This window comes from Sus scrofa, chromosome 11, assembly GCF_000003025.6.
Source record: "Sus scrofa isolate TJ Tabasco breed Duroc chromosome 11, Sscrofa11.1, whole genome shotgun sequence".
NCBI classification, from domain to species: Eukaryota; Metazoa; Chordata; class Mammalia; order Artiodactyla; family Suidae; genus Sus; species Sus scrofa.
The window spans coordinates 16591482-16616181 of record NC_010453.5 but is presented as its reverse complement, the minus strand read 5'-3'; the positions used below and the strand labels follow the sequence as shown (position 1 = coordinate 16616181).

Below are 24700 nucleotides of genomic sequence, written 5' to 3'. Positions count from 1 at the left end.
CATTTTCCTTATTTTTCAGTTAATTTAGTGTTAATACATAGAAAAGCTACTAATTTTGTATGTTAATTTTGTATCCTGAAACTTTACTGAATTCACTGATTAGCGCTAACAGTTTTTAGCTGGAGTTTTGTGATTTTTTTAATGTATATTTTTTTTTTTGTATAAATACCTATCATCTGCCAAGGGAGACCATTTTACTTCTTACTTTTCAAAGTTGATAACTTTCATCTTTTTCGGGCTGGATTGCCCTGGCTAAGACTCCAGTCTGTGTTGAATAGGAGTGGTGAGAGTGGGCACCAGGGTTTTATCATTAACAGATGGTGAATTTTGTCAAATGCTTTTTTTGGATCTATTACTGATATTATGATTTTTCCTTTCATTCTATTAATTTGATGTCTCATATTGATTTATTTACATATATTGAACCATCCTTGCATCCCAGGGATAAATATTACTTGATTGTGGTGAATGATCCTTTAATGTGCTGCTGGATTTGGTTTGCTAGTATTTTATTGAGAATTTCTCCATCTGTATTCATCAGGAATATGGTCTGTAGTTTTCTTTACTTGTGGTGTCCTTTTTGGCTTCTATATCAGGGTAATGCTGGCTTTGCAAAATGAGTTGGTATTCCCTTTTAAGTGGTTGAAGGGGATTGGCATTAATTTTTCTTTAACTGTTTGGTAAAATTCATCAATGAAGGTTTCTGGTTCCGGAGTTGTCTTTGTTGGGAGATTTTTAACTACTGAGTCAGTCTCCCTACTAATAACTGGTCTATTCAGGATTTCTTTTTTTTTTTTTTTTTTGTCTTTTTGCTATTTCTTTGGGCTGCTCCCACGGCATATGGAGGTTCCCAGGCTAGGGGTCTAATTGGAGCTGTAGCCACCGGCCTACACCAGAGCCACAGCAACGCGGGATCTGAGCCGCGTCTGCAACCTACACCACAGCTCACGGCAACCCCAGATCATTAACTCTCTGAGCAAGGCCAGGGACCGAACCCGCAACCTCATGGTTCCTAGGTCGGATTCGTTAAGCACTGCGCCACGACGGGAACTCCAAACTGGTCTATTCAGGATTTCTATTTCTTCCTGATTCAGTCTTGGTAGAGTGTATTTTCTAAGAATTTTTCTATTTCTTCTAGCTTGTCCAGTTTATTGGCATATAGTTTTTCATAGCAGCTTCCAGTTAATTGGCATATAATCCATTGTACTTCAGTACTGTTAGTTATAATGTCTCCTCTTTCATTTATAATTTTTAAATTTGGGTTCTCTTTTTTCCTTGGTTTGTCTTGCTAAAGTTTTGTCAATTTTGTTTATATTTTCAAAGAAACAACACTGAATTTTGTTAATCTTTTCTATTGTTTCCTGCTCTCTATTTCCTTTCTTTCTGTTCTAATCTTGCTTTTATTAAAATATAGTTGATTTACAATGTTGTACCAATTTCTGCCAAATAGCAAAGTGCCTCAGTCACACTCACTCACACACACAAACACACATTCTTTTTTAAAATATTTTTCATCATGGTCTATCCCAAGAGATTGGATATAGTTCCCTGTGCTATACAAGATGTATATAGTGCTATATAGTAGCACAGGTAACTATATTTAGTGCACATTCATCCATTCTAAATATAATAGTTTGCATCTGCTAACCCCAAGCTCCAAGCCCATCCCTCTCCCTCCCCTCTCCCCCTTGTCAACAAGTCTCTTCTCTATGTCTGTTTCTGTTTTGTAGATAAGTTCATTTGTGCCATATTTTAGATTTCACATGTAAGTGAAATAGTCTTTCTCTGACTTCACTTAGTATGATAGTCTCTAGTTGCTTCCATGTTGCTGAGAATGGTACTGTTTTCTTTTTTATGGCTAAATAATATTTATTGTTACATATGTACCACATCTTCTCAATCCATTTATCTGTCAATGGACATTTAGGTTGTTTCCATGTCTTGGCTATTGTGAATAGTGCTGCAATGAACATAGGAGTGCATGTATCTTTTTGAATTATATTTTGTCCAGCTATAAACCCAGGGGTGGAATTGCTGGATCATGTGGTAATTCTGTTTTTAGTTTTCTAAGGAAACGCCATACCATTTTCCATAGTGTCTTACCAATTGACATTCCCACCAACAGTGTAGGAGGGTTCCCTTTTCTCCACACCCTCTCCAGCATTTGTTATTTGTAGACTTTTTAATGATAGCTGGTCTGACCAGTTTGAGGGGGTAGCTCATGGTAGTTTTGACATGCATTTCTCTAATAATGAGTGATGTTGAGTATCCTTCATGTGCCTACTGGCCATCCATATGGCCATCATACTAGAGAAATATCTACTATAGCCATCATATTAGAGAAATGTCTATTTAGGTCTTCTGCCCATTTTTTTATTGGGTTGTTTGTTTTTGAGTTATTTGTATATTTTGGAGATTAGGCCTTTGTTGGCTGCATCACTTGAAACTATTTTCTCTCATTCTGTAGGTTGTCTTTTTGTTTCTTATAAGGCTTCCTTTGCTGGGCAAAAGCTTGTAAGTTTATTAGGTCCCATTTGTTTATTTTTGTTTTTGTTTCTATTGCCTTGGGAGACTAACTTAATAAAACAGAGAATGTTTTTCCTATGTTCTCTTCAGGGAGTTTTACAGTGTCATGTCTTATGTTTAAGTCTTTGAGCCATTTGAGTTTATTTTGGGGGATGCTGTGAGGGTGTGTTCTAGTTTCATTGATTTACATGCAGCTGTTTAACTTTCCCAGCACCACATGCTGAAGAGGCTGTCTTTTTCCCATTTTATATTCTTGCCTCCTTCGTCAAAGATTAATTGACCAGAGGTGTGTGGGTTTACTTCTGGACTCTATTCTGTCCATTGATCCATATGTCTGTTTTGGTACCAAGACCACACTATTTTTATTACTACAGCTTTATAATATTGTCTCAAGTCTGGGAGAGTTATGGCCCCTGCTTTTATTTCCCTTAGGATTGCTTTGGCAACTCTGGGTCTTTTGTATTTATTTCCACATACATTTTTGGATTATTTTTTCTAGTTCTGTGAAAAATGTCATGGGTAATTTGATATGAATCACATTAAATCTGCAGATGTGATGCTTTGGGTGGTATGGCCACTTTAACAGTATTAATTCTTTCAATCCAAGAGCATGGCATAGTTTTCCATTTCTTTGAATCCTCTTTAATTTCCTTGATTGTTTATTAATTCTTAGCACAGACATCTTTTCACTTCCTTGGTCAGGTTTATTCCTAGGTATTTTTTTTTTTTGGCGTGATTTTAAAAGGTATTTTTTGGTATTCCTAATATTTCATTGTTAGTATACAGAAATGCAACCAATTTCTGAATGTTAATTTTGTGTCCTGTTACTTAGCTGAATTCTTTTATCAGATCAAGTAGTTCTTGTATGGAGTCCCTAGGGTTTTCTATATACAGTATCGTGTCATCTGCATAGATTAACAGTTTACATTTCCTCCCTTTACATTTTTGCATACCTTGTATTTCTCCTTTTGTCTGATTGCTGTGGCTGGGACTTCTAATACTATGTTGAATAAAAGTGGTGAGAGTGGGCATCCTTGTTCCATATTTTAGCAGGAAGGATTTCAGCTTTTCTCCATTAAATATTATATTGGCTGCAAGTTTGGCACTAGCAGCTTTTATTATATTGATATATATTCTCTCTATACCCACTTTGGTAAGCGTTTTTATCATGAATGGATGTTGAATTTTGCCAATTTTTTTTCTGCATCTATTGAGATGATCATGTGGATTTTGACTTTTGTTAATGTGGTGTTTGACATTGACTTGCATATATTGAACCATCCTTGTGAACTTGGGATGAATCCCACTTGGTTGTGTTGTACGATCTTTTTTATGTCTGTTTCATTGTTTGCTCCTTCAGGGCAACCATTCCCAGTCCTTTTAACTGGGAATGGTTCCTGTGCTTCTTCATTTTGCTTATATTGTTCTTACTTTCTGAAGCCCAGATCTTAGCAAACCCCTGCCTTGGTGTCTGAGGCCTGGGTGCTCCAGCCAGTGGTTCTCGAAGCTCTTTCTCTGCTTTGCCCTCCTCAGACTAGCTGCTGCACTTTTCTCTGAGACTTTGGGGATCCCCTTCTATCCCATCTGATCTCACCAGTTAGGTGGCCTCCCAGTTTGTGGATTCCTTCCCACTTTCACAGCTCCATCTCAGGAGTGCTGGTGCAGTCCTGATCCTTTTTTTCACTCTTTTCTCTTTTCTTTTTGTTCTACTTCGTTTTTGGAAGTCTGAGGTCTTTTGCCAACGTTCAGTAGATTTCTGTGAGAGTCACTCCACATGTAGATTTTTTTTTCTTGATGTGTTTCTGGGAGAAACTCCTCTACCTTCTTGACCCCTGATCCATAATATTTATTATTACCTTACTTCACTTAAATTTGGGCTTAGTCTTCTTTTTCCTAGTTTTTTGAGGCATAGAGTAAGGATGTTTATTTGATAGCTTTCTCCTTGCTTATGTAGGTTTATTGTTCTGAACTTTCCTCTTATAACTGCTTTTGCTGCATAAGTTTTGGTATGTTGTGTTTCAGTTTTCTAAAGATACTTTTTAATTTCTGTTTTTATTTCCTACTTGATCCAACGGGTGTTCAGAAGAGTGTTGTTTAATTTCCATACATTTGAGCATTTTCCAGTTTTCCTTCTGTTATTGATTTCTATTTCCATGCTATTGTGGTCAGAGAAGATACTTGGTATAATTTCAGTCTTCTTGAATTTGCTAAGATTTGTTTTAGGACCTAACATATGGTCTGTCTTACATAACGTTCCATGTGCATTTGAAAAGAATGTGTGTTCTGCTGTTGTCAGAATGTTCTGTATATGTCTGTTGGGTCTATTTGGTCTACAGTGTTGTTCAAATTGGCTTTTTCTGTCGATGCCCTGTCTGGATGATCATTCCATTGTTGAGAGTGTTTTACTAAAAATCTAAACTATTGGAGTTCCCATCGTGGCTCAGCAGAAACAAATCTGGCTAGTATCCATGAGGACGCAGGTTCAATCCCTGGCCTTGCTCAGTGGGTTGAGGATACAGCACTGCTGTGAGCTGTGGTGTAGGTTGGAGATGTGGTATACATCTGGCATTGCTGTAGCTGTAGCTGTAGCATAGGCTAGCACTACAGCTCCAGTTGGACCCCTAACCTGGGAACCTCCATATGCCATGGGTGTGGCCCTAAAAAGACAAAAAATAAAAATAAAAATCTAAATTATTATTTATTATAGTTTATTTCTTTTATTATTATTATTATTATTATTATTATTATTATTATTATTGTCTTTTGTCTTTTTGAGGGCTGCTCCTGCAGCATATGGAGGTTCCCAGGCTAGGGGTCTAATCAGAGCTGTAGCTGCTGACCAATACCATAGCCACAGCAACGCCAGATCTGAGTTACATCTGCAACCTACACCATAGCTCAGGGGAACACCAGATCCGTAACCCACTGAGAGAGGCCAGGGATTGAACCCACAACCTCATGGTTCCTAGTCAGATTCGTTTCCTCTGTGCCATGATGGGAACTCCTATTCTTTTATTTTTAATTAATGTATTTATGTGTTCCAGTGTTGGGAGCCTAAATTTTAAAGTTGTTATATCTTGAAATATTGAGCTCTTTATCATTATATAATATAGAAATATAGCTATACCTGCTTTTTTGGCTAGCATTTGCTTGCAATATCTTTCTCCATCATTTTTCTCTCAGTCTATATGCTTCTTTTAAGACTGAAGTCAGTCTCTTGTGGGCAATATATTTTAGATCTTATATTTTTATTCATTTGACTATTCTTTGTCTTTTGTTTAAATAATTTAATATAATTACATTTAAGGTAATTATTGACAAGTAAGGACTTAGTGCCATTTTGTAATTGTTTTCTGGCTGTTTTGTAGATCCATTGTTCCTCATTTTCTTATTCTGCTATGTTTTTGGGTTTTGATATTTTTTGGATTAGTATGCCTTGACTTCTTTATCATGTTCCTTTGTGTAATTACTATAGGTTTTCCTTGGGGTTATCATGAAGTATGCATAAAATGTCTTAGAATTAAAGCACCTCATTTTTAAACTGATAATGATTCAACTGTAATAGCATTCCTAAACTCTATAATTTTACTTCTTTCTCCCCCCCCTCACATTTTAGGGTTGGTTGGTTTGTGTGTTTTGGTTCCACCTGTGGCATGTGGAAGGTCCTGGGCCAGGGACTGAAACTATGCCACAACAGTGATCTGAGCTGCTGCAGTGACAGCACTGGTTCCTTAACCCACTGCACCATAAGGGAACACCACATTTTAGGTTTTCAGTGTTACACATTACTTATTTTTATATGGTGTATTCCATAACCGATCATTGTAGATATAGTTTTTTTTTATTACATTTGTTCTTTAACTTTTAAACTAGAGGTGTAAGTGAATTACACACCACTATTGCCATATTACAGAATCTAACTTTGAGGATGTAGTCACCATTACCAGTGAATTTCACGCTACCTCCTTATGCTTTTGTAATGTTCCATAGCATCCTTTTACTTCCAATCAATTATCTACCTTTGGCATTTCTTGTTAGGCAGGGTTAGTGGTGTGATCTTCCTTATACAAGCTTTCATTTGCTTGGTAACATTTTTATCTCTACTCCATTTTCTGAAGGAAATCTATGATGGGTATAGAATTCTTGGTTGACAGGTTTTTTCTTTCATTATTTTGTGTATATAATCCAATTCAGCCTGAAAAATTTCTGTTGCAAAACCCACCAGTAATCTATGGAGGTTACCTTGTATGTAACTTGACTCTTCTCTATTGTTGCTTTTGTTATTTTTTATTTTTGCTCCTTTGGATAATTTTAAGTATCGTGTCTGCTAGTTCACTGATTTTTTTTCTTCTGCGTGGTTGAGACCATTTTTGAAGCTATTGAATTCTTCAGTCATTGTATTTTTCAGCTCTAGGATTTCTGTTTGTTTGATTGATGCTATTTCTTTGGTGAACTTATTTTGTTCATGTATTATTTTCCTAATTTAATGTAGTCGTCTGTGTGTTCCTGTAGTTCACTTAAACTTTAAGAGGTTTATTCTGAATTTTTGTCTGACATTTCATAGATATCCATTTATTTAGGTTATTAGAGCTTTATTAGTTTTCTTTGGTGATGTCAGATTTACTGATTTTTTTTTGTTTGGTAGTTTAAGAATTTGTTATGGGGTTCCATTCATGGCTTAGTGGTTAATGAACCTGACTAGTATCCATGAGGTTGCAGGGTTGCAGATTCAATCCCTGGCCTCGCTCAGTGGGTTAAGGATCCTGTATTGCCATGAGCTGTGGTGTAGGTCACAGATGCAGCTTGGATCCTGCGTGGCTGTGGCTGTGGTATAAGCCAGCAGCTATAGCTCTGATTCGGCCCCTAGCCTGGGAACCTCCATATGACATGGGTGTGGCCCTAAAAAGACCGAAAAAAAAAAGAATTTGTTGTGTTCTAGAGAATTTGGTTTATAGAACAAGAGATCAGTGCTCTGATTCCAACTTAAAATGTAGCTTAGAATTGATTTATATTTGCAGTTTTAAGTTGAAGGATATAAGAGTAAAGTTAGTAAATCTGTAACATGAAACATTTAAGAGGATTTAATATTCCACATTTCTGTGCTTAACTGATTAGATTTACAAGAGTTATTTAAGGACTTAAAGGTTTTGTTTATTAATTAGACCACTGAACTACTTAAAAAGAAAATCAATACATTAAATGTATAAATGTGATTTAAGATGTTAAAGGAAATTAATGAAGCTGCAAGAGCCCTTTTAGAAATACATGTTAATTATTAACATTTACTAGATTTATTAGTAGAGTAATAAGATTTGGGAATTGAACTCAAATTGGTAAATTTAAGGAAAATTTGGGCTTGAAATGGGTAACTGGATATTAATTTTTCAAAAGCAGTTTTTAGATGTTTTTCTATGCACAAAAGCAGATCAGAAAACCTACATGGATCGTCCAGATTTTAACTGAGTGACAAATGGAATGTTAGTTTAATCCCAGCCAGAGCTGGTCTGAGTACAGCCAGGGCTGGTCCCCAAGAGAGTAGAAGGGCCACGGACCCAGCTACTGAACTAGATGAGCCTGGGACCAGTGAGACAGTTCTGGAGTGTCTTCCAGTGTACTGGGGAAGGTTCTGTTGACTCAGGGCTCTCTCAGATCACATGGAAACGGGGATCCAGTTATCCTCTCAGTGGTTCTCTGCCCCTCCAGGGTGGGCCCAGCCAGCCCAGAGCAGTGACCCATATTCGTCTTCCAGCCCTGATATCCCAGTAGGATAGAGTGGCAGTTGCTTCTTTAGGCAAATGGCCTGTGACTGCACTTCAGGTTGTTGCCACATCTGAATATGCAAACCAGAAACAAGTCATCCTTTGCAGCATATGAAGATACTTGCATCCTATCTTGTCTTTAGTGAAAATGCTTATTTAATTGACATATTCATTGCACATCTATCAAGTTGTCCCATCTTTAGATCCTTCTGTTTTGCATCTGTGTCTTGAATAGTAGGCACTTCAAAGACTGAATTTTTTTAGAAAATATTTTTACTTTTCACCACCCAAGAAAGCCACACGTAATTCTGGCTGGGAAAGCTCCTGAGGACATAATGAGTACTGCTGCTTTGCGAATAATAGCCACAGTGTGTTCCTGACATATTCCTGGCATGCTTCTTATTAACTCACGAAACTTGGAGGCACTGTCCTCAATTCTGTTTGCTGAGTAGAGGCATTGTTATTACAAGACTAATCTCAACAATCAGCATTTTTCCCCAGTGAGGCAGATTTATGAAAAAGATTAGATCGTCTTTGCACTTTTAGAATCTGCAGCGACAGTGACGTCCATGTATTCTGGGGAAGCCTAGATTGAGCTTTTGTTCAGCCCGGGTCTTTGTTCTGTGGGGCAGTTAGTTGATCTCTTCTGATGTAGGCAGCCTTGTGTTCCTGGCCGAAGCATTACAGATATATTCAATAGCTTTCTGTCTCTTTTAAGTGAGTTAACAGATAATTCTGCAAGAGGAAGCTTATGTAAGCCATAGCAGTGATTGGAACTGATGAGGATTCAAGGCTTAAAAGGCAAGTTTTGTTATTAAAACATATTTGCAGATAAGAACAAAGTAAAAAAATTATTGAGAGGGGAACGTGGCAGTGGAAAGTCTGTGGAATTTCCATTATCTGTATCGTTTTCCAGACCAAGGTTAATTGAGAGGACAGGTTCAGTGTACTTTAGCCAAAATAATTGTATAAAATGAGGGGAAAAAGTGAATGCTAATCTAATTATCATGGTACGGGGTAAGACAAAGAGAAAAAAGCACATTCCTGTGTTCCAGCTCTGCCTCTCCTACCAGCTTTCTCACCGTCAGTTACACGAGGCACCGTGTTCTAGGTCTCGGTTTTCACCATCAGAGATTTGTAGCTAGAAGGTGGCTAGAGTTTACATCACAGAAAGCAAAAAAGAGGGCTTTTAAAGTTTGAAGACTATATAGGCATGAAAATATATGCAATCAAGTCATTCAGAATATCCCTTTCAGTAGCCATAAAATAGTTACATGCCCCAGACGCGAGAAACATAAAGCTAGGCCCAAGGGGAAGTCGGGAAGCTGGCCTAAAACAGAGGTCCTTGTTCTGGCTGGACTTTAAAATCACCTGGGCAGTTTTTCAGCTGATGCCTGGGACCTACCCTGGAGATTTTTGTCACCGTTACTCTAAAGTGGGCTGTTTTTTACAGCTTCCCAGATGATTCTTCGGTGCAGCCAGAATTGCAAATTACTGACCTGCCCGATACAATAACTTCTGCTCTCACTTCTGTGATTTCATGACAGCCTCTGTCTCGAGGACTCTGCCAGTATCTGTTCTGGCACATCTGTGTGTTCACCACCCTGATGACAAGGGGGGCGGGGTGGGGAGGGGCAGCCGAGGCTGAGGCTGTCAGGAGGGGACCGTGATGACAGGCAGTAATCTGGTAGTATTGTAACCTCGGCCAAGTCCACTGGAAGGTTTTGAAGGTTTGAAGGTTTCACTAAACAGGGCTCGTTGGTGTTGCCTCATCTCAAGGGTGGTTGCTTTTCTGATGGGCAGCTAGCTCAGCCTTGCACTAGCACTGCCTTTGAGTTTTAATAATTCATTTGTATTTATGCCAGACAGTGGTGCCGGGTGCCCAGTTATCTCTGAATGAGTCATTGGAGTCTGGGCAGAAAAACAAAGGTGCTAAGCACCCTACACTTGAAGGTCAGGAGCTCCGAGTATAAAACCAGTCATTTCCCTCCAGAAGGCATGCCGGGTGACCCAGTTCAGCAGAACCAGAACTTCTTGCACCCCCACCTCCATCTAAGAGGGCTGGGGGGTGCTGTTGGGACAATAGCTGTATTTGGGAGAACACACCCCCTCTGCTTCCCAGAATATTGAGGGTCCCCAACCATATTCCCTTTCTGATTGCATGAACTAGGGGACTAGGGACTGTCCCTTCTGCCATTCTGAGCCACTGAGGGGCCAGCACTTGATGCCCCACAGCTACCGTTGCCAGAGCCCTGAGGAAAGGACAGGAGGGAGATGGCCAGACTAAAGGAAGGAACTCTGATGTTGTTTTTCATAGTGGCTGCATCCGATTACATTCCCACCAACAGGGCACAAGGGTTCCCATTTCTCCATATCCTCATCAGCATTTGTTATCTTGTCTTTTTGATGACAGCCTTTGTAACAAGCAGGAGGGGATTATCTCACTGAGGTTTTGATGTGCATTTCCCAGTGATTAGTGATGTTGAGTCCCTTTTCATGTACCTACTGGCCATTTGCCTAGCTTCTATGTCTATGCAGGTTCTCTGCCCATTTTTATTTAAAAATGTGTTCATATTTTATTTAATTATAGTTGATTTACAGTGTTGCCAATTTTTGCTGTGCAGAACAGACAAAAAAGTCTATTTTGTCTGATAGGAGTATTGCCACTCACTCTTTTCTTTCTTTTTGCACAAAATGTTTTTCCATCCCCTCACTTTGAATCTATGTGTGTCCTTTGCCCTACGAGAGACAAAGGCAGAATACTCTGGGCTCATTTTTTTTTTTTTTAATCCAGTCTGCCACTCCATGTGTTTTGATTGGAGCATTCAGTCCATTGACATTTAATTATTGATAAGCATGTATTTACTGCAATTTTAAACCTTGTTTTCCGGTGCTTTTATGTTTCTTCTTCCTTTTTCTTTTGTGGTTTGATGATTTGTCATCTTATGCCTGTGTCCTCATCTTTTTGGTTTTTGTGAATCTATTGTATGTTTTCAATTTGTGATGGTCCTGTTTATGTCAACCCCTTCCTATATCTGCTTGTTTTAGACTGATAGTCATATAGGTTCAAACACATTCTAAAAAAGTCAACATTTTCTTACTCTCCTTCCCCACATTTTATGATCTTGATGACTTTTTGTTGTTGTTGTTGCATCTTCATGTTTATCCTTTTGCTTTTCCTTGTGTTTATTGTGTTTTTAGTTGAGGGCTGCTTTTGATTTGCATGCTTGCTGTCTCCTTCCTCAGTGTGTGGAGGATGCTATGCCCTTGACAGGAGGCGTACAGGTGCATGGCCCATGCACACTCCCAGGGAGGTGGGGGTGGTGCCTTTGCCCATTTTAAAATTGGATTGTGTGGGTTGTTGGTTGTTTTTGTTAAGTTGTATGAGTTCTTTATATTTTGGGGCATATTAACCCCTTATGTATGTTTTGCAAATATCTTCTCCCATTCCATAGGCTGTCCTTTCATTTTGTTAGTCACTTCTTTTGCTCTGCAGAAGCTTTTTATTTGACATAGTCCCACTTACTTTTTATTTTATTGTTTGTGCTTTAGATGGATGTTATGTCTAAAAAATTACTGCCAAGAATCAAGGAGATTTTTCCTATGTTTCTGCTGGGAGTTTTATAGTTTCGGATTCATGTTCAAATCTTTAATCCATTTCGAGTTAATTTTTGTGAGTGCTATTAGATAGGGGTCTACTTTCACTCTTTTCCAAGTGAATGTCCAGTTTTCCCTGCACCATTTATTGAAGAGACTGTCTCTTCTCCATTAAGTATTCTTGGCTTCTCTGTCAAATACTAGGTGACCATATATGCATGGATTTATTTCGGGGATCGCCATTTCGTTCCATTGGTCTGTGTGTCTGTTTATATGCTATACCATAAAAACATATAGTTTTGACTACCATACCTTTGAAATATAGCTTGAATCAGATAATGTGGTACCTCCAGCTGTGTTCTTCTTTCTTAAGATCACTTCTGTTATTTTGGGTCTTTTAAGGTTACAGACATACTGTAGGGTAATTTTTTCTGTTTCTGTAAAAAAAAAAAGTCTTTGGAATTTTGATTGTGATTGCATTAAATCTGTCAATCACTCTGGGCAGTTGTGGACATGTTCACAATATTCTTCCAATCTAGGAACGCAGGATATTTTCCATTTATTTGTGTTTTCTTCAAATCTTTCATTGATGTCTTACAGTTTTGAGTATACAGGTCTTTCACCTCCTTGGTTAAATTTATTCCTAAGTATTTTGATGTTTATAGTGTTATTGTAAATAGAATTGCTTTAATTTATTTGCCAGACAATTTATTCTTGGTGCATAGAAATGCACCTGATGTTGATTTTGTATCCTGCACCTTTAATGTGTTTGCTTATTCTAATAGTTTTTTAGTGGTGTCTTTAGGCTTTTCTTTTTATTTATCTGTCTTTTTAGGGCTGCACCTGCAGCATATGGAGGTTGCCAGGCTAGGGGTTGAACTGGAGCTGCAGCCACTGACCTACACCACAACCACAGAAATGTCAGATCTGAGCCGCATCTATAACCTACACCGCAGCTCATCGCAGCTCATGGCAATGCTGGATCCTTAATCCACTGAGCAAGGTCAGGGATTGAACCTACATCCTCATAGATGCTAGTCAGATTCATTTCCACTGAGCCAGGATGGGAACTCTGGCTTTTATTTCTTTTTTTTTTTTTTTTTCGTCTTTTTGCCATTTTCTTGGGCCACTCCCTCAGTATATGGAGGTTCCCAGGATAGGGGTCGAATCGGAGCTGTAGCCACAGCCTACACCAGAGGTACAGCAATGCAGGATCTGAGCCGTGTCTGCAGTCTACACCACAGCTCATGGCAATGTCGGATCTTTAACCCACTGTGCAAGGCCAGGGATCGAACCTGCAACCTCATGGTTCCTAGACGGATTCATTAACCACTGAGCCACGACAGGAACTCCATGGGAACTCTGGCTTTTCTTTTTATTGAGGTCTAATTGACATATAACATTATATTTGTTTCAGGTATAAAACATGCAATATTTGTATGTATTGCAACAGTGAGTCTGGTTAACATTCATCACCTAACAGTTACAACTTGTTTCTTCTTCTATAAGCACTTTTAAGATCTACTCTCTTAGCAACTTTTGTATATGCAATGCAGTATTATTACCTATAGGCACCATGCTGTGTGCATATCATTCTCAGGACTTATTTTATAAATTTGGGCCCATTTTAATCATTTCACCCACACCTACCCCCCACCCCCGAAATTTAACTTTGGCAATAAACTCCCTCTTCTCTGTATCAAATGCACTCTGTTTTCTTTTTCGTAAGTAGTGGTTCGTTTGTTAGATTCTCCATATAACCGAGATCATATGGTATTTGTCTTTCTCTGACATGTTTCTCTTAGCATAATACCTTAGAGGTCTATTCATGTTGTCAAAAATGGCAAGATTTCTTTCTTTTTATGGCTAAGTAATATTCCATCATGTGTATGTACGTTTGTGTGTGTGTGTATACAACACCACGTCTTTAGGTTGCTTTCATGTCTTGGCTGTTATAAATCCACCGTGAACATGGGGTGAAGATCTCTTTTCGAGGTAGGGTCTTTAATTTTTTAAGGAAGCTCCACATTATTTTCCATAGTGTCTATACCAATTTACATTCCCAACCACAGTGCACAGGGGTACCCCTTTTCCCATGTCTTCCCCAGCATCATTGTCTGACCATAGCAATTTTAATAGGTGTGAGATGATTATCTCACTGGGGTTTTAATTGGCATTTCCCAAATATCAGTGAGGAGCACCTTTTTGTGCACCTGTTGGCCTTCAGAATGTCTTTAGAAAAGTGTCTATTCAGATTCTCTGATTACTGTTTAATCAGATTTTTGTTGTTGTTGCTATTGTGATTCTTTGTATTTTTTGGATAATCCACTATCAGATGATTTGCAAATATTTTCTCCATGTGGTAGGTTTTATGTTCCTTTTGTTGACTGATTTGCTGTGTAAAGGTTTTAGTTTGATGTATTCTCTTTTTATTTTTGCTTTTGTGGCCTTTACTTTTGGTGTCAAATCCAAGTCATTATCACCAAGACTCATCTCAAGGAGCTTAATATTTTTTTTCCTAGGAGTTTTATGGTTGCAAGTTTTACATTCAGGTCTTCAGTCCATTTTTTGTGTATGGAGTAAATTAGTGGTTCAGTTTCATTCTTTTGGAAGTGGTCATCTCAGGCTTCCACACACTTTTTTTTTTTTAAATTGACAAGACTGTCTTTTCCCCATTGTATATACTTGGCTCTTTTGACATAAATTAATTGACCATGTACACATGGCTTCATTTCTGGGCTATCCTGTTTCACTGATCAGACTGTATTTATGCCACTGGCACAATTTTGGTTACCAAAGCTTTGTAATATAGCTTGAAATTGGGAGGCATGGTGCTTCTTTGTTCTTATTTCTCAAGATTGCTTTGGCTATATGAGGCCTTTTGTGGTTCCAGACAAATTTTGAGATTGTTCTATTTCTGTGATAAATGTCATTGGAATTTTGACAAAGATTGCATTGAAACTGCAGGTTTCTTTGGGTGCTATATTTTCACAATATTCTTCCAATCCAGGACATAAAATCTTTCCATTTATTTGTGTCTCAATTTTTTCATCAATGTTTTATAGTTTTCAGTGTACAGGTCTTTAACCTCCTTGGTTAAATTTATTCCCTGGCTATTTTTAAATTTTTTAAGAGCAAAGCAGCTTTTTTTTTGGGGGGGGTGGTGCCTGTGGCATATGGAAGTTCGTGAGCCAGGGAGCAAACCCATGCCACAGCAGTGACCATACTGGATCCTTAACCTGCTAAGCCACATGGGAGCTCTGACATTTTATTCTTTTTGATACAATTATAAATTGGATTGTTGTCTTAATTTCTGATAGTTCATTATTAGAACTAAACAGAAATGCAACAGGTTTTTGTATGTTGATTTTGTAGCCTGCAACTTTACTGAATTTATTAGTTCTATAGTTTTTTGGTGCCATCTTTAATATTTTCATTACATATCATTATCGTATAATATTATCATCTATAAACAGTGACAGTTTTACTTCTTTCTGATTTGGATACCTTTTATTTCTTTTTTCTTGTCTGATTTCTCTGGCTTGGACTCCTACTACTATGTTAAGAGTAGAAAGAGTACATATTCTTGTCTTGATGGTGATTGTTAAGGAAAAGCTTTCTGATTCTCCGCATTGACTATGGTAGCTATGGTCTTGTCATATAGAGCCTTTATTGTGTTGAGGTGCATTCTCTCTATATCCACCTGAGATTTCTATCACAAACAGATGTTGTATTTTGTCAAGTGCATTGTTCTGCATCTGTGGACATGACCATATTTTTTTATCTTCATTTTGTTAATAAGTGTGTCACCTTGATTGGTGGATGTTGAACCATTCTTGCATCCCTGGGATAAATCCTACTTGATAATAGTGTTTCCTACTTTTAATGTCACTGTTGAATTTGGCTTGCTAATATTTTATAGAGGAATTGTCCATCTATGTTCATCAGGGATATTGGCTTGCAATTGTCTTTTCTTCTGCTCCTCTTTCCTGGTTTTGGTATCCAGGTTACTGCTGGCCTCATAAAATGAGTTTGTAAGTATTTCCTCCTCTCCTGTTTTTTGGAAGAGTTTAAGAAGGATTGTCTTTAATTATTCCTTAAACATTTGATAGATTTCATCAGTGAAGCCATCTGGTCCTGGACGTTCGTTTGTTGGGAGGGTATTTTTTTTTTAATTACTAATTCAATCTCCTTACTGGTAATCAGTCTGTTCATATTTTCTGTCTGTTCATGATTCAGTCTTTGGTAGATTTTATGTTTCAAAGGAATTTATCCATTTCTTCTGGGTTGTCCAGTTTGTTGGTGTATAGTTTTTCAGAGTAGTCTCTTTTTCTGTGATGTCTACTTTAGTATCTCTTCATTTCTAATTTTGAGTCTTTTTTCTTGAGTCTAGATGAATGTCAGTTTATCTTTCAACAAACCAGCTCTTGGTTTCATTGATCTTTTCCGTCTCTTACTTCATTTGCTACTTGCTCTGATCTTTGTTATTCCCTTCCTTTATTGTAAGTTTGGGTTTAGTTTCTTTTTCTAGTTCCTTGAGGTATAAAGTGAGGCTGTTTGAGATGTTTATCCCTATAAACTCTGAGAACCAGCCTTTGCAGCACCCCATGGGTTTTGATGTGTTATGCTTTCATTTGTTTCTGAGTATTTTTTATTTTGCTTTTGACTTCTTTGACCCACTGGTTTTTCATGAGTATGTCATTTAATCCCCATATATTTGTGAATTTTCCAGCTTTATGCCTATTATTGATTTCTAGTTTCATACCACTGTGGTCAGAATAGATAAATGGTTTGATTTCAAAGACAGGTTTGTGACCTGTCCTATGTTGTACTCTGGAGAATGTTTTGTGTGCACTTGAAAACATATTTGGCTGCTGTTGGATGGAATATCCTGTTATTTTAGAACAAGTGGACCTGCAGACATATCATTCACATCCATTATTTCCTTATTGATTTTCTGCCTAAATGATCTATCCATTGTTTAAAGTGGTGCATTGAGGCCCCCCTACTACTATCGCATTGCTGTCTATTTTTTCCCTTCAGATTGGCTCACTGTTTAAAGCATACGTTTACAATGAATACATCTGATGAATTGCCCCTTTATTATATAATGACCTTGTCTTTTTTACAGTTATTGACTTCGCATCTATTTTGTCTAATCACTTCTGCTCTCTTTGGGTTTCCATTTGCTTGAAGGATCTTTTTCCATTCCTTCATGTTCTGTTCATGAGGGTCCATAGTGCTTAAGAGAGTCTCTTGCAGGCCGCATATAGATAGGTCTTATTTTTCATCTCTTCAGCCAGTCTGTCTTTTAATTGGAGAATTTAGCCCATTTACATTAATCACTGATAACTAAGGACTTACTGTCACTTGTATGTTCATTACTTTCTGGTGGTTTTGTCATTCCTTAGTTCCTCTAGCTGTCTGTTAGTTGATGATTTTTTGTAGTCATTTGCTTTGCTTCTTTTCTCTTTTATCATTATGTGGTATTTGTATGTTACCTCATTTTTTTAAGATAAAACTCTAACAAAAATACACCCCATTACTTTGCCTACACAGTTATCTTTGTCTGACACCACTGTTTTCAGTATAACCTCAAAGCTCATAGCAATGATAACTTTACCAAAGTAACTAACGTCTATCTCACAGAGCAAAATGATTACTGAGAACTATCTGCAGGGATGTTCCTGTCATGGCTCAGGGGAAACGAATCTGACTAGTATCCAGGAGGATGCAGGATCAATCCCGGCCCCCCACCCACCTCTCAGTGGGTTAAGGATCCAGTGTTGCTGGATCTGGCATTGCTGTGAGCTGTAGTGTAGGTTGCAGACCTGGCTCAGATTCCATGTTGCTGTGGCTGTGTTGTGGGTCAGCCACTTCAGCTCCGATTGGACCCCTAGCCTGGGAACTTCCCTATGCCATTGGGGTGGGGGAGGCTATCTGCCACCTACAAGCATTTTAGCAGACTCGCCAAGTTCGTGACTATACATAAACCAACCTTCTACAGTCACGTTCTTACCGTGGGCCAGCTAACTATATTTGTTAATGTGACCCAAAGACACAGATATATTTCACTGCATGTAGATCTGCAAGTAGAATAGATACATTTGAAACTATGCTTAGTCATCTCTATTTTACATGTTACCTCATTCTGATCTGTGACTACCATGAGGCTTTCATAATACTTCTTATAGTTACAACCATCTATGTTAAGGTGATAACAACTTCAACTACATTAGAAAGTTCTACCCATTTACCTGCTCCCCTCAGATTTATGTTGATGTCCCAATTAAATATTTAAATAATGTACTTATATGACATAACTATAGTTACTTCCAACACCGTCGTCTTTTAACCTAGATGCTGGATTTCAAAGTGATTTACACACCACTACTGAAGTATTTTGAATTTGACTATATATCAACTTTATCAGTAAACTTTATATTTCAGTATGTTTTCATATCACGAATTAGCATCCTTTTGTTTCAGTTTGAGGATCTTCCTTTAGCATTTCTTGTAGGGCAGGTCTAATGGTGATAAATTCCCTCACACCTTTGTTTTCCAAAGTCTTATCTCTCTTCCATGTCTGGATGACAGCTTTGTTGGGTAAAGTATACTTGAATGAGGTTTTCTGTTTGAATATATCATCCCACTGTCTCCTGGCCTATAAGATTTCTGTGGAGAAATATAGAGCCTCATCAGAAGTCCCGGTATGTGTGATTGTGATTTTTTTTCTCTTGCTGCTTTCAATATTCTGACTTTGCTATTTGAGAGGTTGAGGATATCTTAGGGTGGAATCTTTGAGTTTCCTCTACCTGGGTGGCCATCTCTCTCCCCAGATTGAATAACAATTCTTTTTCTCTCTTCTCTTTCTGGGACTCCTCAAGTGAGGCTATTATTTCTTTGGATTGTGTCCCATAGTTCATGTATGGTTTTTTTTCACTCCTTTTCATTCTAATTTCAAAAATGAAATTCTTGCTTAAGTTGTTGCTAATTATTTCAGTCAGCTACTTGTAAGATATACTCATTAGGCTGTGGCAAGGAATATTGCTCTTGACACTCCTTAAGTCAGTGATGCTTAAGTTCTGGTCCTCCTTTGTTGATATAAAACCCAGTTCAGTCTCTGTGTTTTACAGCCAATGGCAGGGTAATTCATAATTCATCCTGAAAAAAAATATTTGGGGGAAATTTAGAATTTATACAAAGAGAAAGCCTTGCACTGGGGTGTGATATGTTTGTACTTTTTGAGTCATCTTTTTCAGTTTTACAACTTCTGTCATTTGATCTGTCGGCCTCAGCTCCTAATCCTCAGATCTATGACCTTGCTTTTTTCTGCTGTTCCTCCTTAAATGGATAGCTTTTTAAAATATATATGAGAGCAGTAGTCTGATTGTGTCCCAGCAGTTGGGCTGTTCACAGTCCCTCTATTTAGTATCTTCTGTGATGCTTGCCACATTTTTCCAAGAGCTGCTACTGATTTTAAACAAAGCTGGTTCCTAAGGCAGCCCCTCAGATATTTCTTGACTTAAAATTTTTTCATCATTAGATATTGCCACCACTTTCCCATAATACTGAAGTCATTTTCCCCATCAAAACCAAATGGTAACTGTTGGTGTTTGTAACTTATTTTTATATAGAATCACCTTAAAATTCCCTTAATCATAAATAATCTTATGAGGTAAAAATATATACTATGTATTTCTGTATTTATTCAGTAGGATTTTATTAAGTGCCTGTTACTTGTTTAAATACAGATAGAAATACAGGTGCTAGAGGTCAATGAACCCAGCACCTAAAGGACTTAAAGTACCAGATAAAAATTTTACAGTTAAACCCAGTTGCTTTAAATAGCTAAATGTACTTTTCTGCAAAATGTTTCTTGTTTGTTGTGGTGATTTGTAAGCTAGGGTTCAACTGAGAAAAACATAAGCTTAAAAAAGGCTTAATAATGATAGATTTCCCTCTCTGATATATAACAGCCCTCAGGGATCTAAGCTTCTTTTCATTCTATCCTCCACCCTCTGGTTCAGAATGGCTGCTGAGTGGAACAGCAAATATTACTAGTCTTAAGAACTTATATTCATCAAAAGACACCAAAAGAGGGTAAGATGGCAAGCCACAGACTCCATAATGCTATTTACAATGCATACATCCAAAAAAAGAATTAAATCAGAATATATACAAAGAAAAAGTACATTGCTAAAGAGGATCTTAAAATGCCCAATAATAAAAAGATAATCAATGTTGTTAGTCATTCGGCAAATGCCAATTAGTGTCATGACGGAATACCATTTACCCGCCAAAATTACTAAAACTAAAAAGAATGATAATACTAAATGTTGGTAAGGATGTGAAACAACTGGAGTATTTATAAATTCCTGGGAGAATTATACATGGATACAATCAGTTGGAACATTTGTTTTGAAGTACCTACTAAAACTAAAAATTGCTCTTTTTGTCCCAGCAGTTCTACTCCTAGTTACATGCCCAGGAGAAATGAGTGCATTTTGTTTACAAGGGAGTGGAAGTGGTCAGATGGGGCTTCATAGCATCACCCTTAGCTTGGTCTCTGAAGGTGGGCAGGTATTTTCTAGGCAGACAGGATCAGGAGTAGCATCAAGTCATAAAGGTATAAGCCAACCTGGTTTACTTGGGAATGATGGAGGCTCCAAATGGCTGGAGGATGCAGCTTGCAATTCCAGAAAGCCAAGGCTTGATGGAGTAGATAAGGTCTTGAATAGCTTACTAGTGAGTCTCTTCTGCCAAGAAACAGGGTCAGGTTTGTATTTAGAAAAGTCACTCAGAGAGATGTGGGTTGAATTTGGAGAGGCTATTGTAACTATTGGCAGGAAGCCAGTCCAGGTGGCTAGTTATCACTTTGCTGCCATTTTGCCAATTCTACAGAGTAAGTACTCTTCTTAGATTCTCCATTATCCTATCTTTCATTCTGTGTGAGGAACAGAATTAGCATGTTGCTCTGATAATTCTTCAGGCAGTCTTAGAATTCCGTTGTGGCAAAGAGGAAAAGAATGGATAAATAACTATCCAGCCAAGATTTGCTTAAACCACCATCCTATATGGCCTAAAATTTCTGAAAACTTTCTGACTTCCAACCTAGAAATGTTACTGATTTGACAAAATGTGTAAAGGCTTTGTTTACTTTTAGAGTGAATCTTGCCTTTTCCCCTAAGTCCTCCTCCTCCTCTCTTTCTACTACCCATTCAGAAAAGCCCAAGGTTCCCATTCAAGATGGTGACATAGGGGGATCTTGATCTCCTCCCTCAGACACACCAAATCTATAGCTACATATGGAACAATGTCTTCTGAAGAAAACACCAGAACTAGCTGAGCAACTCCTACATTGCGTAGGTAGGAGAGGCTGGACTCAATATTGCTGTGAACCTTGGCATGATGAGCCACCATCAGGAGGCCCTTACAAATCTAAGCCTTCCCCTGAGGAAAGGGTTTGAACCTCAACTTTTAAGACCTGCACCTGAGAGACAAGTACCCCCTAACTCTGTTAGCTTTGAAAGCAATTGGGGTTTGTGTCCACAAACCTATAGTGATCTCAGCAACAGTTCTTAAAGGGCTTATGCAGAATCACCAAATACCAGGACCTGAGCAGAGGCAGAAAACTAAAAAGTACTCAAGACCAATTTTCTTACCTTAAAGCTTTGTCCTGAGGAGGAGGTTTCTAATTTAACACATATCCAAGAACACAGAGACAAGAAAGCAGAGCGGAAGAACTCAAGCTCACATCCTCTCACGAAAACACCAAAATCACAACTAACAGCTGAACAGACATCGACAAAACAGACTATAAACTACCAAAGAAGAAACCACAATGAGATGCTAGGAGGGGCACTCTCACAATATAAGCAAATCCCATACCTGCTGGTTGGGCAACCCACAAACTGGAAACAAACTATATCTTAGAGACTCTCCCACAGGAGTAAGTTCTGAGCCCCATGTTAGGTTCCCGAGCCTGGGGGTTTGCTATTGGGAAAAGGAGCCCCCAGAGCATTTGGTATTGAAGGTCAGTGGGGCTTGAATGCAGGGGCTCCGCAGAACTGGAGGAAACAGAGACTCCCCTCTTAGAGAGGACACACAAGGTTTCATACGTGCACTGGGTCCCAGGGCAGAGACTCCATAAGAATCTGGGCCAGATGTACCTGTGGGCCTTGAAGAGTCTCCTGGGGAAGGAGGGGTCAGCTATAGCTCACTGTGGGGGCAAGACACTGGAGGCAAAAAAAAAAAAAAAAAAAAAAAAAAAATGGAGCCACAGATTGAGAAATTACAGGAAGTGTTTAACACAGAAATAGAAGATTTAAAGAACAAAGGAACAGATGAAAAATACTCTAGAGGAGTCAATAGCAGATTACATTAGACAGAAGAGTGAATAAGTAAGACGGAAGACAGATTGGTGGAAATTACCAATGCATAACTGAATAAAGAAAGAAAACATTTTTGGGACATTTGGGGACAATATTAAACACACCAATATTTGCATTACAGGGGTCCCAGAAGGAGAAGAGAGAAAGGGCCTGAGAAAATATTTGAAGAGATAATAGCCAAAAATTTCTCTAGGATGGGAAAGGAAAATACTCATTCAAATCCAGGAAGCACAGCTAGCCCTGTGCAGGAACACACAAACCCATGTATTAATCAAATTAACCTAAATTAAAGACAAAGAGAAAATATTAGAAGCAACAAGGGAAAAGCAACACAATATACAAGAGAACCCCCATAAGATTATCAGCTATTTTTTCAGCAGAAACTCTGCAGGCCAGAAGGGAATGGCCTGATATATTTAAAATGATGAAAAAGAAAAGCCTACAAAACCAAGAATATTCTAATAAGCACTGCTCTTGTTCAGATTTGATGGAGAAATCAAAAGCTTTACAGTCAAGTAAAAGCTAAGAGAATTCAGAACCACCAAACCAGCTTTATAACAAATGCTAAAGGAACTTCTCTAGGCAGAAAAGAAAAGGCTAAAATTAGAAACACGAAAATTACCAATGAGAAAGCTCACTGGTAAAGACAAACATGTAAAAAGGCAGAAAATCATCCACACACAAATATGATATCAATATCAGCAATCTTTCAGAGAGTATGAATGCAGGCTATTGGAAAGGCATTTGGAATTGAGACCAGAAACGTAAAACAAAATCTGCAAGAGATACACACAACAATAAGAAAAAGCAATCCAAACTCAACACTGAAGATGGTCATCAAACCAAAAGAGGAGAGAAGGAAAAAACACCAATGGAAACCAAAAGAAAGCTGGAGTAGCAGTATAAGTATCAGACAATATAGACTTTAAAGACAGTTATAAGAGACAAAGAAGGATACTACATAATGATCCAAAGCTCAATCCAAGAAGATGACATAACAATTCTATATATGAACCCAACATAGGAAGCACTGCAGTATATAAGGCAACTGCTAACAGCCATAGGAGAAATCAACAATAACACAGTAATAGTGGGTAACATTAACACCCCACCCCAGCAATGGACAGATCGTCCAGACAGAAAATCAGCAAGGAAACATAGGCTTTAAATGATGCATTAAACCAGATGGACTGACTTGATATTTAAAGAACATTCCATCCAAAACCAGCAGAATACTCATTCTTCTTAATCACACATGGGACATTCTTCAAGACAGATCATGTGCTGGGCCACAAATCAAGCCTTGGTAAGTTAAGAATACTGAAATCATATCACGTATCTTTTCCATCCACAACATGTTAAGACTAGAAATCACTCTAAGAAAAAAAAAAACTGTAAAAAATACAAACATATAGGAGACTAAACAATATACTACTAAACAACCAATGGATCACTCAAGAAATAGGAAATAAAAAAGAAATTAAAAAAAAATACCTAGCAACAAGTGAAAATGAAAATGCAATCCAAAACATTTGGGAAAATTAAAACATGATCCAAACATGGGGTGGAACAAAAGCAGTTTTAAGAGGGAAGCTTATAGCAATATGGTCCTACCTCGGGAAATAAGAAGCATCTCAAACAGCCTGTCCTTACACCCCAAGCAACTGGAGAAGGAAGAACAAACCAAACCCAAAGTTAGATGAAGGAAAGAAATCATAAAGATCAAAAATAAATGACATAGAGAACAACAGAAAATATAAACAAAGCTAAAAGCTGGTTCTTTGATAAAGAGCAACATAATTGATAAACCCTTAGCCAGACTCATCAAGAAAAAAAGGGAGAGGACGCAAATCAATAAAATTAGAAATGAAAGAGTTAAAAATGGCGCCATGAAAATACCAAACATCGTAAGAGACTACCGTAACTATATGCCAATAAAATGGACGACCTAGAAGAAATGGGCAAACTCTTAGAAAGGTACAACCTTCCAAGACTAAACCAGGAAGAAATAGGAAAACAAATAGACCAATCACAAGTACTGAAATTCAAACTGTGATTTTAAAATTTCCAAAAAACAAAAGTCCAGGACCAGATGGCTTCACAGGCAAATTCTGTCAAACACTTAAGAGAAGAGCTAACACATACCCTGAAACTCTTCCAAAAAAATTGCAGGGGAAGGCATACTCCCAAGCTTATTCTATGAGGCCACTATCACCTCTGTACCAAAACCATACAATGATACCACACACAAAAAAAGGAAATCACAGGCCAATATCACTGATGAACAACAGATGCAAAAATCCTCAACAAAATACTAGCAGACTGACTCCAACAATACCGTAAAAGGATCATACACCATGATCAAGTGGTCTCTAACCCAGGGATGCCAGGATTCTAAACTGTACAAAAATCCATCAGTGTGAT

The 24700-nt window shown here is 37.9% G+C and overlaps 1 protein-coding gene and 1 long non-coding RNA gene across 2 annotated transcripts in view; one reads left to right on the top strand and one right to left on the bottom strand.

Moving 5' to 3' along the window:
• Positions 1-24700, top strand: part of FAM124A (family with sequence similarity 124 member A) — an 85797-nt gene that overhangs the window by 41913 nt on the left and 19184 nt on the right. The gene's annotated exons all lie outside the window — the stretch shown is intronic.
• Positions 18416-22667, bottom strand: LOC110255754. Its single transcript, XR_002336544.1, has 2 exons — positions 20524-22667; positions 18416-19046 (listed from the first exon to the last, which is right to left on the bottom strand). It is a non-coding gene; the product is annotated as an uncharacterized LOC110255754 (long non-coding RNA).